The sequence below is a fragment of the Lampetra fluviatilis genome, chromosome 32, assembly GCF_964198595.1.
Source record: "Lampetra fluviatilis chromosome 32, kcLamFluv1.1, whole genome shotgun sequence".
Classification (NCBI taxonomy): Eukaryota; Metazoa; Chordata; class Hyperoartia; order Petromyzontiformes; family Petromyzontidae; genus Lampetra; species Lampetra fluviatilis.
The window spans coordinates 6,792,147-6,809,131 of NC_136306.1; positions in this window are offsets into that span (position 1 = coordinate 6,792,147).

The window sequence follows — 16,985 nt, forward strand, 5'->3', positions numbered from 1 at the left end:
TCGTCTTATCCTCAACGAGTTTACAAAGCTGCGCCTCGTCCTGGTCGCACCGCACAGAATGAACACTCGCAACGTGTGAATGCAATGGTGGAGATGACGCGAATGCAATCGATGAGATGAAGCAAGGGGCATATCTGCGATGCGTGAATTCGGTGAACGCGAAATTGATTATTACCCTGAATGATTATGAATCTATTGAATGAGTGAATGCCACGTAATGAGAATATGAAGAGGGAATTGTAACGGTGGCGGTTATGAAGTGAGGTGGGGTTTCGGGGTCGTGCCCAATCTCGCTCCCGGTCATTCTCCCTCCTTGCACCGCTCCGCTCGCACCTCTGATTGGCAAAGGTGTGGCCATGTACGGTGTGAAAGAAGTTCAGCATACACACGCAGACTCGGGATATTTAAATATGAAATGAGACAAGATCGCCGTACACCAAGAGCAGCACCGCCAACCAGTTTCGGCGCAAATGATTTTAGTCCTCAGGGGCGTGTCCACATTGTGGGAAGAATTACATATATATCGGTATTGTGTTTTTTAAAATGTAATTTCTTTAACTGCGTATGCGAAGAACGTCACTCTCACATTTGAGAGACTTTTGACTTTTAAACAACTTTTATTGCCGCCAGCAGCAACAGCGCTGGAGGCGATTTCGATATGAAATACACAAAGTCACCAGCAAACAAATGAAAATAAACGCTACAAATCCACGCGCTGTGGCGCTAAAAGCACTGTGCACAACACGAAAAAAAAGTCACGTGGTGGTGGTGGTGGTCATCGCGCACGCCACGGTGACGAGCGAGCGCCTCAGAAGGTGAACACGAGGGTGCCGTCCACGCTGGTACAGAGGGCTTTTCCGGCTCCCCAGCGTTCAAAGAAGACGTGCACATCACCGACATGTGTGTGGTACGCGTGCTCCAGCCGGAGCCGCGCCTTGAGCAGGCCTCTGAACACTGGAAGCAGCACAGAGCAGCCGTCAGTGTCACCTTCCAGCATCTTTTTTCTCGTTCTGTACACCGCCATCTTCGGCTGAGCACAGGCGAAGTTGAGAGAGCGAGTGCGAAAGTGCTGTCCCTCGATGTTCGCCCTCGTCGTGGCTTTTGGTGGACAGCAGTGCCCCGGTTCACGTGGGGGGGGGGGCGGGGGATGCGTTGTCTGAACGGTGCAAAGATGACGATCGAGACGACGTGAATTCGAAGCGTGGACGAGTCCGCGGTGGCGTGCGCGAGCTTGGGCCATGATCACTTCTTCATCTGAGATCTCATGGCAATGAGGATTCTCCTGGGTTTTTTTTTGGGAGGGGGGGGGGGGCGTTTGAAAAAGCCAAATGCGCCGTTAGCTCCCCCTGCGTTGTTCCAGCGTGTCCCACAGATGAACACGACCGGGGGCATTTAAGTTCATGCACCACAGCAGGTACATATGACCTTCTTGATGTACTGCTTTTATAGGCACCCCCCTCCGCCCTCTTAGCCACGTGGGTTCGGGGACTTTCACAGGCGTGGTGATCTCGATGTGGTCCACCAACTCCAGCTTTTTTTTATATAGCCTCCAGTGTAGCAGAGTAACGGTCATTTGTGTCGATGAAATATTGCGCGGGTTATAACTTGAAACACTATTATTTATGATGATTGAATATTGCACGTGTATTGTATAGCATCAGCACGGGGAAGTATGGTTACATAACACCTGCGACCCACGTGGCGTGGGGAGGCCTTTATCCAGCAGTGGATTGAAACACATTGTTATAACTATTAGTTATATTTAAGTAAAAATGTCACTATTAGTCACTTTTTTTACAATTTACCAAGTATTTATTCTCCTTAAACACTTTGTGATGTTGTCTTGTTTTGTACATATGGAGATGAGATTCAATTCCCACAATTGGGTCTGTGTTCAACCACTACCAACACTGCTGGTCACAACAACACACTCACCCACTCACTCACTTATCCACTCACTCATCCAGCTACTCACTCGCCCACGCATTCACCCAGCCAGTCACTCACCTAGCCAGTCACTCACCCACTCACTCACTCACTCACCCACTCACTCACCCAGCCAGTCACTCACCTAGCCAGTCACTCACCCACTCACTCACTCGCCCACTCACTCACCCAGCCAGTCACTCACCTAGCCAGTCACTCACCCACTCACTCACCCAGCCACTCATCGCCCACTCACTCACCCAATCACTCACTTATCCACTCACTCATCCAGCTACTCACTCGCCCACGCATTCACCCAGCCAGTCACTCACCTAGCCAGTCACTCACCCACTCACTCACTCACCCACTCACTCACCCAGCCAGTCACTCACCTAGCCAGTCACTCACCCACTCACTCACTCGCCCACTCACTCACCCAGCCAGTCACTCACCCACTCACTCACTCACTCACCCACTCACTCACCCAGCCAGTCACTCACCTAGCCAGTCACTCACCCACTCACTCACTCGCCCACTCACTCACCCAGCTACTCACTCGCCCACTCACTCATCCAGCCAGTCACTCACCCAGATCTCACTCACCCACTTACCCAGACACTCACTCACCCACTCACTCACCCAGCCACTCACTCATCCAGCTACTCACTCGCCCACTCACTCACCCAGCCAGTCACTCACCTAGCCAGTCACTCACCCACTCACTCACTCGCCCACTCACTCACCCAGACGCTCACTCACCCACTCACTCACCCAGACACTCACTCACCCACTCACTCACCTACCCACTCACTCGCCCACTCACTCACCCAGACACTCACTCACCCACTCACTCACCTACCCACTCACTCGCCCACTCACTCACCCAGACACTTACTCACCCACTCACTCACCCAGCCACTCACTCACCTACCCACTCACTCGCCCACTTACTCACCCAGATACTCACTCGCTCACTCACTCACCCAGCCACTCACTCGCCCACTCACTCACCCAGCAACTCACTCGCCCACTCACTCGCCCACTCACTCGCCCACTCACTCGCCCACTCACTCGCCCACTCACTCGCCCACTCACTCACCCAGACACTCACTCACCCACTCACTCACCCAGCCACTCACTCGCCCACTCACTCACCCAGACGCTCACTCACCCACTCACTCACCACAAAGCAGGTCACACAACACTTCTCTGCCTCTTCCATCGTCATTTATGTTGTACATCCTTAGTCAACTTTAGAAACAAAACGTATACTCTTACAACTTTAATAGTGCCGTTTGTTGCTGTCCGCTTGGCGTTTTAGGCCGTTGAAGTTCTTCGCTCGCCATCTGCACTAATTAAAGAAAATAATAAGTCCAAAACTATTGGTTTTTCATTCAGCATTCGGTTCTAGTCCGATACTAGGAGGCCGCTAATGTACAAGACAAATATCCCCCGTGTAGCCTTAACAGACTGTTGGGGCAAATGCTGTTATAGCGAGCACCTATGAAGGCCTTTGTATCCCCAGTAGCGATGTTTGCACATCGCACCAGGTACTCATGTGAGGCTGAGTCGACCTAGAGGAGGCCCAGGAACGGTTCAAATGATTGTCACCGGTAGTGGCCGTGAGCGGGAATCGAACCCTGGTCGCCCTAGTTCGTAGCGCGGTGCGCTCACCACTACACCCCCCGCCCCCCCAAAGACAAAAACAAAGATCCCCAGTATAGCCTTAACAAACTGTTGTGGCAAGTGCTGTTAGCGAGCACCTATTACGGCTAGCACAGCACACGAGGGGGTGGGTGGCCAGCACCACGCCTGGACGCCTTTGTCTCCTGCACACCGCACCAGGTACTCATTTGATGCTGAGTCGACCTAGGGAAGGCCCAGGACCAGTTCAGAAAAATCAAAACTGGTGGTGGCCGTGAGCGGGAATCGAACCCGGGTCGCCGTAGTTCGTAGCGCAGTGCGCTCACCACTGCACCCCCCCACACACACACACAAGAAATATAATTTAAAAAAAATGAAGCCAAAAATATCCAAACATCTGCCTCTCCCGCGGAGAGCCAAGGGAAACCATATCGTGCGCAAACTCGCAAACTCGGCAACATTAAACGGCCTTGACGTCCGAAGGCAAGCGGCGCTGTTCCTTTAAATTGATTCTCTGCTGGAGCACAGGCCTGGGAATGTGGTGGTGGTGGTGGTGGTTGGTTGGTGCTCGACAGAAGCAGAAAAAAACAAGCAAAAGCGAACGGGCCCCCAAAACAACTCAAGGGGTGTCAGGTTCATGAAAAGTAAAATGGTGCTTTAAATAAAAGTTGCAATTTAATCTCGAATGTAAATCCGACATACATACGATGCGTTCATTAACATAGACAAGATAATGTATCTCTCTCTCTCTGATGTCTAAATCGTGTCTGCATCTCTCCCCTTCTGTCATCGCCCAATATTTGTGTCTAATCGGCAAAGGCGAAGCCCTGTAACTCATTGCTCACGCCACCGCTGGGGAAGGGCCTCCTCAGGTCCGCAGGGTTTTTCGGACGACTTTTACACGCAGGCCAGACGGCTTGGAAGAGGCGGGTGGACCCAGACTTTACCCCCACCACGCACGACCCTGCCAGATGGACGAACTGCGATTGTAACCATTTATGCCGCTTGGTGCAGAGAGAGACTTTTGACTTTTGAACAACTTTTATTGCCGCCAGCAGCAACAGCACTGGAGGCGATTCCGATATGAAATACACAAAGTCACCAGCAAACAAACGAATAATCGCTATAAATCCACGCGCGGAGGCGCTAAATGCGCAGCGCACAACACGAAATAAAAGCCACGTGGTGGTGGTGGTGGTCATCGCGCACGCCACGGTGACAAGCGAGCGCTTCAGAAGGTGAACACGAGAGTGCCGTCCACGCTGGTACAGAGAGGGGCTTTTCCGGCTCCCCAGCGTTCGAAGAAGACGAGCACACCACCGACACGTGTGTGATACGCGTGCTGAGAGAGAGAGAGCGGTGGAGGAGGGGATTTAAGAAAATCGCCTCCCCCCCCCCCCCCCCCGGGAGATTGAATCGAACCGGCGACCTCTGGATAGTCAAATCCGTAACGCTGCTCACCCATTACCACCGCCGCTGTGGCAGCGTCCCAATGCCGCTTCTCGCAAACATCGCTCCTGCGCGATGTGTGACGGAATACCGGGCGGCCATCAGGAATCCAAACCTCCCAACGAACAAGGACGCATCTCAGATGCCAACACCGCACAGGTGGCTCAAATCGAGAACACCTTTCTGGCAATGTGCATGGAACCTCCATGAAGACGACAAAGACAATCGAAGCAGGGATGGAGGGAAGCCCTGGGCAGGTGGGGGGGGATACCCAACCCTGCTGCAGATGTCCATCATCAGCGACCCCGCAATCCTTCTAACGCTGGATCTGACCCACCGAGGATGGTTTGGGTCCTCCTCGAATCGGGTCCGGACGCTCCGTGGAAGGTGTTTGGACACTTTCTCCACGAATAGCAGATTAACGAGAGTCCAGTTTGTGACTGTGGTGGTGGTGGCGGTGCGACATCGTAGACCGTGTAAACTTCTCGTGAACCGACTGCCCCAATCAGTGCATTCACCGGCGATTCTGAAGCAAATTCCACGCGCCTACTCCTGAAGCAGTTGCATTGATATAAAATCATGACTTCAAAATGTTATCTCTTGCAATCCCCAAAACATGCTAAACGAAAGAAGAAGACGACTAACATCTATAGATGTAAAAGTCACTTTATTATCCGCACCCCATACCCCCCCCATACTGTAACTTTCTGACCCGCCCCTAACTCTTAAAAACGGAGTTTTATAGCTCATCGCATTCCTCCTGTATCAATAAACATTCTGGTTCTGTATTCTAGATATCTTCTGTCATCTTACTATAATATTATGAATTTAAAACGGGGGGAGGGGTGGGTGGGCAATTGAATATCAAATGTTTAACTTGCATACTAAAGTCATTGTTACTACGCCTTTTGGCGTCCTCTGGTCGAACACCGTTTGAGACGAGGCTCTAAAGAAAGCTGCCTCTGGTGTGGACCAATCAGTTTCAAAGACAATGCATAAATTATCAGAGTATTGTTTTTTGTTTGCATTTGACTGCAAGTATTGTGCTTAATGTAAGCATGATTCCTTGCAAAAGGTGTCAGTTTTGTTGCCAGAAAAAAGGGGAAAAAACCTATCAATTGAATATCTGCTCAAGGCGCTCCACTGGGCCAGCACAACCATCGGTGTTGCTGCTGCTGCTGCTGCAAGATGTTGGCAGCGTGGAGAGAGAGAGAGAGGCGGAACTGGCGTGATAAACGACACGATCTCACCCCCACCCCCACACCCTCCACTCTCCACCACTCAACCACCAACAACTCCACCACCACCACAACCACAACCCCACCAACACAACCGTTTGCCTTTCATTGCCTCCGTGGCCTTTCCTGCTTCGTCTCTCTTGGTTTTTTTGGGGGGTTTTGCCCCCGCGAGAAACCCGCAGGCAGCCCGGAGCAATAAATCATCGCGAGCCGCGTGGACGATCGGAATCCCTCGACCTTCCTCGTCTGCCCTCTCTGGGACCCATGTTGTTTTAATTGAGCTATTGTAAGGGGGGGGGCGGCACGGGGGGGGGGCACTCACTCCCCCCCCATCCCCCGTGCATGTCTCAGGGTCTCGCGTCGATGTCTAACGCACGCGTGCGCGCCTATTCAGGCGTCTCGGTGGCCTTGGTAGTGGCGGTGGTGGTGGTGGTGGCGGTGGTGGTGGCGGTGGTGGCGGTGGTGGTGGTGGTGGTAGTGGCGGTGGTGGTGGCGGTGGTGGCGGTGGTGGTGGTGGTGGTGGTGGCGGTGGTGGTGGCGGTGGTGGCGGTGGTGGTGGTGGTGGTGGTGGCGGTGGTGGTGGCGGTGGTGGCGGGGGTGGTGGTGCTGGTAGTGGCGGTGGTGGTGGTGGTGGTGGCGGTGGTGGTGGTGGTGGTGACGGTGGTGGTGGTGGTGGAGCGGAGCAGACGACGATCATCATTCGAGACGCTGGAGAACGTAAATCGCATGATTGGAAGTGGCCCTGCGTGCCTCGGGAGGTCAGAGAGACGCTGAGACGGGCAACGGCTGAGATGTTCTGAGTTTGAATCAAGATTTCGGCTGTCAGTAGCTCGGTCAGCGTTGGTGGGAAGTGTCGAGTTGATAATTTTAATCGTAGTCATTCATTCTCAGGGTCATGATGAATGACGGCACGGTTGTTGTATAATTATCAATCGTTATAATGAATCACCACCAGCAGGAACACCGACTGTATGTATATATATGTTTAAACTTGTTTCGCACCCTACGTAGCCAACCGTGCTAATCGGAGGTGCGGAACGTGGATGGTACTGAGGAGTGCTGCATTTGAATGTTTGGCCACTTCCGTTAATGATTTATTTCATTTATGTTTAGTGTGAGAGTAAATTGGAACTTAATGGGATCGACTGCCGTGTGATTGAAGAACTCTCTGTCTCTCTCTCGCAGTGTGAGTGGGGAAGCGCAGTGCCCCCCGGGGTGCGGATAAGAGGTCGCCCGGTAGGTACTTCGGAAGTAGTTCTGTGATATCCTCTTCCACGGGCCGTTCCCTGGCACACGTGGTGGGCGTCCTGCTCTGCGATAGTCCCCCTTTTGCCGCTTCATCTGAAGCCACGTGGAAGCCGACAGAAAAAACATTTGGGATGAACATTGGCAGAAAGACGCAAAAAAAAATCAGATGAGCGAATTTCGTGGTATGCGATTAAAGTTTAGTAGTTTTTATTTTTATTTAACACGGGTAATTCCTGCCTTGCTAAAACACGTGGGCTCGGTGTCCTGTGCTGGATCTCTGGGAGACGTGTGTAAGAAATCCGCTCCGCTGCAGTTCACGGAATTTATCCGGCTCACGTGGGAGCGCAAAGTACGCAGGCTTTGTAACGCTTCCCCCCTCTCTCTCTCTTCGTCAGATGACCGCTCATGATTTACAGGGTTTGTATTTTTTTTTCCTCCGTTAATGTCCCCCCAGTGGATCTGAAACCGCAGCGATGCGGTACATTCGGGTGGCTTTTGCCTTCTGGGATATCATCGCGGAATAGCGATCGGCACGCTGGAACTTAAACTAAACTATAAAATACTTCTTATTTATTTTACCAGGTAAGGCCCACTTATATATATAGCTCTTTTTTCAGAAGCGACCCGGCCACAAATGTGGAGGGGAAAATCCACGCGACCACGGAGAGAACATGCAAACTCTAAATATTCAACAGGCGTCAGGGTCGGGATCCAACCCATGACTTCCTGTATTCCTGGTGAGGTAGTTAACATCTCGCCACCGTAGCGCCGGTTCGATTCCATCCACTAGCCCAGTAGTTGGAAACGGGCACGTGTTTTTTTAAATACCACCAGGTACTCATTTAAAGCTGAGCCGACCTCGGAGAGGCCCAAGACTGATTCAGATATCGGTCGCCACGGATTTTAGCCCAGTGTCTGTCTGAGACTCAAACTCAAGTTGTTGCTGTAAATGTTCAAAAAGTCGCAAATACGCGTTGATTTCTTTGATCTGACTTCCCATGGTGAGCACGCTGGGCTTGCGATCCAGCAAGCCCGTATCCATCCATCAGTATAAATGGGTGCACACTTAATCGATCAGTACATTGCGTGTGGTTGGTGGGGTCAAGTGTGGGTACACGCACCTCTCCCCCAATACATCTGGCTGGCGTCGAAGAGTAGGCCATAACGCCCTCTGGGGTGGCCCTCTTGAGCTCCTGGACGTGAAGAAGCTTCCACCAGCAGTTGCTTTGAGCAGGAAATTGGAGGGCTGCAACTTTACCTTTGCTTCCCATTGAAATGAGAGGACTCTATTTGCCATTAGACTGCCGATTTTATGGCCATGTTTCATGGGGCGATACATCTCAGTTCGCTTTGAGTGTGCTTTGTTTAAGCAGGTGAAATCCCTTTAAGTTTCATTGCCTCTTTTTCAATAAATTACCTGGACAATCGAGTATATTCCGAGACAATTACAGCGCATTTTGCGATGTAATGTCGAATCGCTTTCAGAACTCGGGATTTGTTGCACACACATATTCATGTTTGACGATGTTGATGCATTCTGAAATCGATTGTGTACGTATGCGTGTGTGTCTCTCCTTCGTCATGTCGGTCTGACCAGGCTTTGCCACGATGGTCAGTGCCGGGTTCGTGACGGGCAGGGAACGGGTCAGACGTCACTTCGTCACTGGTGCCAGCCTCGGCCAGAAATTGAACTCGGGACGTGGGGAGCGTTCACGCAGAGTGCTGACCACTGCGCCACCACTCCACAGAGTAAGTCGGTGAGGGAGTGCGTTGGCAGCCACGAACGAAAAGAACTGGCTGCATTCTCAATGAACACTGTCGTCATCGTCATTAGCAGCCATGATCTGTCCACTGTTGATTGAAGGCCTCCCCAAGTCGACCACCGTCTCTCCACGGTCAGATGTAACACTTCCCGTTGTAGCCGTGGCCGGGAATCAAATTCAGGTCGCCCGACCACGAACCCTCGGCTCTGCCCCGATCAGCGAACGGGAAAATATTGTTGCATACGGCACACCACATCGAGTATACGTCTCACTGTGGCTGTGGTTAATAGTCACGTGCCTACTGCCTCATTCTACCAGTGACCTTGCAAATATCCGATGGGATTTGAAGCCGATTCTCAGATAGATAGACAGTCGTATAAATAATAAAAAAAAAATATCAATCTTGCTAACGTTTTGACTTTGAGTGAGCGGCTCACAATCGGAACGTTTGCGAGTTCAAATCTTGGTTTGGTGGTTCTTGACTCAGCCCATCATTCATCCGTAGTCGATAAAGTGAGTACCACTTTGTTGGGGAAAGTCAACAGTCGTGGGTCATATAGATGAACTCGCCTCGCGCCATAGCAATGTGCAGTTCCCAGGGCCGTGAGCAGACGATGAGCACCTTTTGAGCAGGAGATCACTCTGACGTTTCCCGCACACCGTGCTCAGAGAGCGTCAGCTTTCGTGATTTTGAGACGCATCCTATCGCAAGCCCAGATATGGCCGTAACATTCCTGAAACAATTCGATCCTGCTACAGGGGTGGTGGTGGTGGCGAGGAGAGGGGGGGGGGAGAAACGATCTCATTTGTAGGAATGCTAGCCCCATGCCCAATGGGTATTTCACAACAATTCCACCACCCAATGCTATTAAGCCATTAAACTCTCCGTAACCCTATTGCTTCCTGCCATTAACCCACACCTTACCCATTCCTCTATCCTGCGCCCCACCTCAACCCCCTCGCCCACCTCCAGCAGCCTTTGTTCACGTCTCCTGGCGAGTGTACAACACAAAATAATCTAATGTTCCTGCCTAACTAGGACAGCATGTCTAGCGGAGACGATCCTCGCCCGCAGTTCACCAGCATTGGTGTAAGCGAGCCGGACACCGCTGATGAGATACTGAATTTCGATGTAAAGCTTTCGTGACTGCAGGCATTCATATTCTTGGTTCTTTTGGTAAAGTCACGTAGAAGGGAAATAATCAAATAATAATCAATGAAACAGCTTAAAATACGCTGCCAAGCTTAGCAGGGTTCATTAAGACGCTGTCTTTCCGACAGCTCTGTTTCTTCACATGAGGACGGCTGCTTGCGTTGTGGCCGAAACTTCGTGATAATTTTATTATGTTTTATTTTTATTATTTTATTATTTCCCTTCTACGTGACTTTACCGAAAGAACCAAGAATATGAGATACTGAATGTTGAAACCGCTCCAGAGTTTGCTTGTGTTGAAGCATTGCTCCTGGAAAACAATAAACATAAATCACTTCAAGAACGGGAGGTGTTCGCAAAATGCTTGTATAGTTTGTACGTGGAGGGGCTAAGATTGGTAGGAGTCGCTGTTTTCTGCCTATTTACAAAGTTTTCTGTTAGCTATATAGCTCTCTTTTCAGAAGTGACCTGGCCACAAATGATGGCTCAACTACGCGGCCGATCACGTGCACATTTACAGCAGCCAAAGACTCTGAACGCACGTTCATTCTAAACGTGGAGGCTTTAAAAGCGGCGGACCGAGAGACAACCCCAGGTGAACACGGGGAGAAAAACAGCGCAAACTCCAAATACACAGCAGGCGTCAGGGTCGGGATCGAACCCACGACCTCCTGCGTACCAGGCGAGGGAGTTAACATCTCGGCACGGGCGGTACCCCTTGTCGAGCTGGTGAGCGGGAAACATGGATTTATTTGGCGGGAGGGGATTTTTGATTTTCTTTCATCATTCAAAGTATAATTTCCTTGCGTGCTGCGAAATCAAAAGTTTTCCTTCGACCGCGGTCGCTGAGCACAGGAGGCCCAAGGGCGCACGATGCCAAGCGGCCAGCAACAAGCAGCACTATTGAATGTGTAGTATATTCGAGTGTTACACGTTTGTTTAACCGAGCAAGCGTATTGTTGTAATGACTTTGGAAAGCAGAAATGGAAAGAGCGTTGTGCCCTGCAGTGTGGAAGGTTGGGTGTCTGATTGATGCCAAAGGGGAGGAAATCCAAGCACTAACCAGGCGCAACTCTCCTTAGCTTGCAAGATCCCACAAGACCAGGCCTATTCAGGGTGATTTCATCATCAATGTCACCATCAGCCGTGAACTATTCACTGCTGGATTAACCCCCCCCCCACCCCTCAAGCCGTCTCCCAACACAACAATCCATCCATCTCTTGCACCGTGGTCCGCGTCCTCTCGGGCGCGTTCCCTCCTTCGGCTGCCACTCCACTCTCGAGTCCCAACGAGCGACCATTGCCGCCGTCGTCCCTCGGAGCCAAGGCGTGTCCAAGCCCCAGGCCCCCGTGTTACTCTTCCTGACGGCCCGAGGTGATGCCACTCCGCCGTGCGTGCGTGCGTGCGTTCTGTCCCCCGCTCCGAGTGCCACTGCGAATCGCATCGTGGCGTGCCGTGACGGAATTGTTGCCCTGCACGTGCTGGTAAGAGGAGGCTGTCGTGACGACGTGGGCTGATGTCCACTCATATATCACGCTGACATACGTACACGTTTGTGTGTGTGTATCAGTTCGGGCCTGTAGCATAAGTGATAAAGGGGCCCTAAAAAAACACGCAAATATGAAAACACACATTTTTTTACTTGCATAGTAAAGCAATTATATTTTTTTCATTTGCTATACGGCCAGATAATACGTCAAATCGCTAACCATAAACACCCAGCCGTTCATAAAATTTGAAGGCGGTGTAGTACTACAGTAGTTGAGCAAGTGCAGAATCACTGAACCGGAATTGATAGCTTGAACGCATTTAGCGCGGGACCCTTGAAGGTGCGTGTCCCGTAGCACGTGCCACTTTTGCTCCTGAGGTTTAATCCGGCACTGGTGCGTTGCGCATTTCATTCTCGATTTCCCTCGTCTTTCATTCGCGGCCGGCGGTGGCGGTGCTGGACCACGCCCCCACGCCTCCACGCCCACCTCACGTCCCCCTGCCGAGTTATGAAATCCTCGCGAGCCGACGGAAGAGATGTAGACAGCAGATAGAGATGCGGCGTGTCGACGGGGGCGTATTGAGGGCACGAGGCAAAGATGTCGAGTGAAGAGATGCGTTCAGAGTGATGAACGAGAGCGAGTGGGATGTGGTGGGATGACGGCAGAGGTGTTAGACCTGAGGTTGAGATGTGTGACCGGACGAGAGAAGAGAGATGCAGGTTGAGGCAAGAGTTGTCGCCAAAATGAGAGACTAAGTCAGAGATGAGAGAGACCCAGTGGCTTTTTAACATGCATTCACTAATGTTTATTATAATTTAATTCTAGCTCATATCCATATCGTCCACCCCACCCCATTAATCTGGCGCACCCCTTGAGATGCTTGGGGTCGCGAGCGTTCGCTCGCTTTGTTCGAGATGGTTGCACAATCTTCTTGGTTCTTTCGGTAAAGTCACGTAGAAGGGAAGTAATAACATAATAAAAATGAAGCATAATAAAATAATTCTCACGACGTTTCGGCTCCAACGCAAGCAGCAAATGGTTGCACAATTCTTCTCTGCGTCAATGGACCCTCGTCTCGCTTATTCGTCTTCTCTCCTGCCCCTCTTTCTCACAAACCACAGAAACACGCGGGGGTGGACGGTGGGTGGGGGCATGGCGGAAGATGGGGGGGGGGGCTATGGTGGGGGGGGGAGGGCTAGGGTAGGGGGACTACCCCCCCCCCCCCTGAACATTACCAACACCCCCCCCCCCGCAAACTTGCCCGTGTGGTGTCGCGGCTTTGGATGCGCCGGGGGGTCGTTCGTACGAACGGAGCAGGGCAAAAGGGATCGCCAGGTGCTCTACATGATTCGCACGTGGCGAGAAATCGGTGCGCGGCGAATTAACGAGATGAAGTATTTGGGTGTCGCGCCGCGTTATTCCTGCTGGCGGTTTCCCTTAAAATAAATCCACGCCTTGGTGCCGCTGTTTATACCGCTCCGAAGCGAAAGCCCAGCTGGATGTTTTTTTTTTCTCAACACCAGCGGGATTTCTTCGAAGCGCGTCGTTCCACAATTTGGTTTAGGATTAAGTTGATCGCCACTGATATAAACATCTTTCGTCGTGCGTGCTTTTTTACGCATATACACATATATAAAAATTTAAGTTTGGAGCCGAAGAAGTTGAGGCGACGCATGACGGTGTGGATTCTCTAAGACGTGACCTACATTTCTGATGAGACCCAGGAGGTTGAAAGAGGCCCAGAGTTTCTTTGCCAGCTTTACACAAAAGCTGCTTGACAATATTGACCTGGAAAGCCAATAGGTTGACGGACTAAAACGAATATTTTTTTGCATACGTGAATTTACGTTTGTTTGTGTGTGGAGACGTAACTTACGGAGCTCCCCTCGTACAGGAATACCCCGAGTTTCGTCTCCCCCTTTGACGTCGTTTCGCAAATACGTCGTCACTTTAAAAATACCACTACCTGACTTGCGTCGCCTCAACCCACACTTACGTCGCTCGCTGACAGCATCATCGTCCGTCCTGTCTCGTTATCCGTCGCCTCTCAGCCTTCGCCTCCACCACCCACTACTACCGCCGTTAATCGCTTCGATTTACGTCGTTTCGATATGCGTCGTCGCACCTTTCAGGAACGCATCCCCGACGTTAACCGATGTACTACCGGATTTGCTAAACCCATTATGCGCCACTGCAATATAATTTTGTTTAATCTGCGAAGTATTGCGTGCGTTCTAAATTTCATTGTTATGATTACCGTGGGGTCGCGTATGACAATTCTGTAGGCTTTACCAACAAATAATCTTGGGTCCCAATTTTACTGTCTGATCTAGAGGGGCAGATTGAGCGATGAAATCCTGCGCAGGTGCCGGGCGGATCGTTACATCGCATGATCGTGAGAGGTGGTGGGCAGCCTTCATCCAGCAGTGGATTTACCATGGCTGATGATGATGGAGGGTGATCTAGAGGGCCTCAGGGGGGCTGATGGGATGTCACAAACACAGCGCCGGCACCGCTGAGATCTTGGATTCAAATCCGAGGGGTTTCAGTTCCCCATCTCCGTGATTAAACCGAGTTCTCAAGTACTCAAGGGTTGCTCTTCTCAGCCAAACATAATCTCAAGAGTCGGTGTCCGCGACCTTCCATCTCACCCCTGCACGTGGAATGATCTCATCGCTCCATCTCCGCGGCGGTCGTGCTCTCTCTCCGAGGAGTGTTGTTCTCCGTTGGCTCACAGCGCAGTGAGCTAACCACAACGCCACCGCTCCACGTTCGCCGTGTCCGAATTAGCGAATCGATTTTTTTAAAGTTCAAGTTCACGTAGGTTAACCGCGTGAGAATTCATGAGAGGGGATTTGCTAATTTGTAAGATTGACAAAAGCAGAGCAAAGGCAACTGCGTTACAGGAGAAAACGAAACATGCTGCAGAGACGTAGATCGAGATTAGAATAAGTACTTTACTGCTCAAATAAGCAGTGAGACATTGGTGATTATTGAACATATTTGGTTCACCATTCTCCCGTTCACAGCCCTGAGCCAGTAGTGGAAATGTCCACATTCATATGGCGGGGGCGAGTATCTCTAGGGGACACCCGCTGTTGGCTTCTCCGCGAAAAAATGCACTCACATTTTGTATTGGAGCCCGGAGTGATGATGGGCTGAGTCAATCCCCAACCAGGATTTGAATTTCCGATCGCAAGCCGCTCGCTGAGCCAATGGGCCGGTTTGACTGAACGCAACGTTCACGTTTGCGTCTCCCAAACAGAAGATGCTGCTGCTGCCGTTACAATAACTAAATAAGCATGAATATTACGTCCTTGCGATGGAACAAATCACGTGCGAAGCCGCCGTTAAAAAAACGAGGCCGTGGTAGCGGCGTTCGCCTCGAAAGTCCACGACGGGGGGGTGGGGGGGTGTCCACGTGATGCGCGCGCATCACAATCACGCGAGCGGATTGAAAGAAATCCGGAGCGTCGCCGTCACCCCCCTTCCCTCCCTCCCTCCCTCTTGCTGTCAGCGGCACCTGCCTCGCTCGCCCAAACATTTCACGCCTGTTTCCACGCGCCCTGCGGATGGTTCGGGGAGGGGGGCTTGGGGAGTCAGCGAGGGGGGTAGAGCGCTCCAGTTTTTTTGGGTTAGATCGCGTAAATATCTAAATGTGTGAAATCTGACTGTCGCCTGATGAAGCTAGTTGTAATTACTGGCGAAATGTCGTACTCAGATTGTAAATGTGGCTTGGTTCTCCAACACACAACCGGTGTGCTGTACCAGTGACGGATTGGCCACGTTCTGTTGACGTGACAACCCTTACTAGTTGGCTGTGTCGGGTGGTGGCGGGTTTTAACGACACATTCATATATTTACGCGATCTAACCCAACAAAAACCTCTATTATGAAGACTCTGAAGTGTTCGCTCTCTCTCTCACACTCTGCCTCGCTGTGCGTTGCGTCGTAGTCGCCTTCTTTTTTCATGTAGATGCAGAGCAACAACCGCAATCTCGCATCCAGGTGGTCAAGTCCAGAGATAACCGCGTCGGGCAGCAGCGGAGTGACATCAAATCGACTGCCACGACCGAGGCTAGTGATGGTAATTGTGTCACGTACATTGTATTCCGTACGTAGTCGACCGCACGAAGCGGAGGTGCGGGAGAAGGGCAACTAACTAAATGTAAAAAGGCGTTCTAAAAAAATGAGTTTTCAATCTAGATTATTGACAAGTGCATAGCTCCGAGTGGCGCCCTAATATCGGAAGGAAGAGCATTCCAGACGGCCGCAGAAGCGCATCTGAAAGCGCGCGATGCAGTGAGCATCGACGAATTGTAATGGGTTCACGTGATCCCTTCACCCACGAGATGACGCTCTATTCACCGTCCGTCCCCCGTACACCCCTTTCGTGATCGCTCTCTGAATCCTTGTAGCACGCCCCTGCCAACAACAGCGTTCCATTCTGTCACCGTTCCGTGAGCTATGTGAAGCGCCTCGAGTGAAGGCGCTCTATAAATATAACTTAGATTAGATGTGGTCTCGAAATCGCAACCGTTGAATCACAAGGACGGGAAATCGCGACGGCTTGGGAGACGACTGCCGCGGTGCTGCATCGTAGCAGGAGACCCTCCCGCCAGCAGTCGCATTGAGCAACGCAATTACGGACAGGGCCGCTTCAATTACCTTTGAGCGCAACCCGAACAACGCATCTGAGAACCCCTTTACCCGCCAGGCTGTCCCCGCATTCCCTCTGCGTCTCTGCCTCGCCGTACCCGACCCATCCACCCATCCATCCACCCACCCAACCATCCACCCATCCATCCACCCATCCATCCATCCACCCATCCATCCACCCATCCACCCATCCACCCATCCATCCATCCACCCATCCATCCATCCACCCATCCACCCACCCATCCATCCACCCATCCATCCATCCACCCACCCAGCCATCCATCCATCCACCCATCCATCCATCCATCCACCCACCCAGCCATCCACCCATCCACCCACCCATCCATCCATCCACCCATCCACCCATCCACCCATCCACCCACCCATCCACCCATCCATCCATCCACTCATCCA